This window comes from Littorina saxatilis, linkage group LG11 (assembly GCF_037325665.1).
Source record: "Littorina saxatilis isolate snail1 linkage group LG11, US_GU_Lsax_2.0, whole genome shotgun sequence".
NCBI classification, from domain to species: Eukaryota; Metazoa; Mollusca; class Gastropoda; order Littorinimorpha; family Littorinidae; genus Littorina; species Littorina saxatilis.
The window spans coordinates 18,938,016-18,941,186 of NC_090255.1; positions in this window are offsets into that span (position 1 = coordinate 18,938,016).

The window sequence follows — 3,171 nt, forward strand, 5'->3', positions numbered from 1 at the left end:
CCCCTTCCCTAGCCCCGTGTACCTACCTGACGTTCTTTACAGCGTGGTGAGGAAGTTACCTGTATTGGTTTTTGCCGTTGTGTGGTTCTTGCTCAGTTCTTCCTTGTGTTTCCTTTACCCCGTGTGGGTTTTGGGGTATTTGTATAAATGTATAAATTGTCAACTCGTCTGAAGGTTTCTTTGAACATGCACGCATTCCCACAGCGCTTAAAAGTGTGTTCCTGTCTCTTTGAAACAAGCCTGCTCTACAGCTCCTTGTTTCTGCTTCTATCCAGGTTTCCCAATTGCTTCGTTTCCGGCCGATTTATGTGGAGCACGTGATGCGCACACAAAATAATGGCGGTCTAGAAGTGTCGTCTGCGCAATGATCGCGGCGGCGCTCCCGGCTTTCTTGACCGCCAAGGACGACCGCGCACGTTGTGATACGTCATTCGTTAGACCTCAATAGTGCGTTTCCCTCAACATCTTGAGGTTCAAATCTCCTTCAGTCTCAGTCCGTCTCTGCCTCTCTGTCTGTTTCTGTCCGTGTCAGTCTCTCTCTCTCATCTATGCTTATTCGTGTTACCCTCCAACAATCTCACTATCTCTCTCTCCTTTCTCCTTTTGTGTATTTTCATATGTTGTTTTTTCTACCTTTTTTTTTCTTCGTTAATATCCGTGTAAATATGTGATTAGATTAGTCCCCTCTCTGGGCGAGGGCTGGTTGAAAAAAAGCTCGTTGTATTGCTTATGCCACAACCCTCGAAAAATAAAATTTGATTTGATTTGATTTGATCTCTCATCTATGCTTATTCTTGTTACCCTCCAACAATCTCACTATCTCTCTCTCATCTATGCTTATTCTTGTTACCCTCCAACAATCTCACTATCTCTCTCTCATCTATGCTTATTCTTGTTACCCTCCAACAATCTCACTATCTCTCTCAGTAGTTCACGACATTCGTTCTGGTATTTTCATGTCTTAAACGTTACATTACCGGACAATGTCGGTACACTATGTAGCCGTGTGGCAATTTCATATACTGTTGTCCCTCTCTTTTTCTCCCTGTCTATTATCTTCCCCTGACCCAGGTTGTGTCTCCCGCTAGGAGTATTGTGTGTTTACTATCGTAGGGAAAACTCTTGACCGGATTCCTTTCTAACCTCTTATCCCAGATTTAGGTGGTCGTTATGTAATGTGCCGCCAGACTGTCTGGGTATCGTTGGACGGCGTTTTGTCAAGTGGGTGTCATTTCTTTTGACAGGGTGGCTTGGAGGTTTTAGTCTCTTACCCCTCTCCCCCTTCTTTGTAACTGGTTGTAATATAATGAGCCTTATCCGGTGTGTGTAATATTTCCGGTGTGTGACACCCCTGTAACGATTTCTGCCTCGGTAACGATCCCTTTTCATTGGGCAGGCAATCTTAAGTAGAACGCCCCCCGTTGTCTGACACCGGGTATCTTTCCTATTGGCTATTGGGAATCGGAGTTGACCAGCCTTTAAAAGGGAGAGCATTAGACTAGAGGAGAGAACGCGATTTGGGATAGCGAGCTGTGTGTTGCTCCGATTGTGTCGGTTGATGTGAACGGTCGAAGTGCTGACCAAATTTGTAGCGATTGTGTCGGTCGACTTGTGGTTGTAACAGAATTCCGATACCTGTGCTCTTGTGTTTACTGTTGCAAGTGTGTTCACTGAGGAGAATCTGTAAGTAACTAAATGCTTTATTCATTCCTTATGCTGTATTCTTTCCTTATGCTCTATTCTTATGTTTCAGTTGATGCTATGATGTTTGCATATATGTACATGTTGACGCCATTTTGATCTATCAGAGAGATGTGTTTTCTAGATCAGTTTCTAATTACTTTTATGATTTGGCGCTGAAATTGAGCGTTAATAACTTCTAATATTTGATGACCAGTTGTTCTAAAGTTGTTTAGAGTCTTGTGAATTAAAGACTCGTAGAGAATCAAGTAAGGCAGACTCGTTCTCATTTTCCCGCCAGTTCAATGGGCTTTGTTTGGGGAAAACACATATACACATTTTGTACTAGCATTCCACTGGGCTAAATAATGTCTAGCACATAAAACTCGCGCGTATATCGTAACCCATGTGTATCGTTGCCATTTTCCCCATTTTATCACATATTATTTCTGGAGATCAGTAAAGTCTGAGTAGTAGTCGGTTAAAAGCCCAAAGTTAAGCCCTCAGTGCCATTGGCCCGTAAAGCTACCTATTTACGATTTAGGCGCAGAAACCCCTACAATTGATGAACGGGAATTATGGTGGACACATATATTTTGGGTAATGAACTCGTATCATGAGTTATCTTTCTTATTCTTGTCGTTATTATTCAACTCGATGAAGATGTGTCTTCATGGCGATGAACATACTTAATAATAACAATTATTTTGCAGTTGCGGTTCATGCAGTTGGTTAATTTATGTAGAGCATTTTCCTATGCAAGGCTTAGGCCTAAGGGAAGATGTTGGTTACTTCCCTTGACATTAGCTGTTGTGGAGTTGTTTAACTCACTGTGGATTCTCTTTCAGAGAATGCTGTGTCTGCAGGATTTTGGCTGTATTGTATTGTTTAGGTTTATTGTGGAATGTATGCATGGTTAGGATGCATTGGTATGAATGGTGCGTTTTACTTGTTATGCCATGTACTTATATTATGTTTTCCTTTCTTTTCATGTGTTATCAGACACTGCTTTCTGGTGTTAACTTTCTGGTGTTAACTTTCTGGTGTTAACTTTCTGGTGTTAACTTTCTGGTGTTAACTTTCTGGTGTTAACTTTCTGGTGATAACTTTCTGGTGTTTGTTTCTGGTGTTTGTTTCTGGTGTACGTTAATTAAAAGTCACGTTATCGCAACCTCTGTCTTGGCGTCTCATTTATGCTTCCTGGCCTATTACTCCCCCTTCCACTCCACCCTATCACATCTGGCGCTGCGAGCAGGATTCAGGAAGTAGAGACGCCGTAGTTTAACACCAGAAAGCAGGGGTAGCAGTGTAGGAGGTACTCGGCGTATCCAAGATGGCGGTCGACGGGGTTCCTAGACCCCAGTGGCAGATGTTCTCCCCTCCCAGGCTCCCCCTCTTCACTAGCAGCAAAGATGGCTGTCTGCTAGACGACTACGTCACAGAGGCTCGTCGCATCATTGCCCACTTCAACCTGGAGGCGCTGGGCGGCGA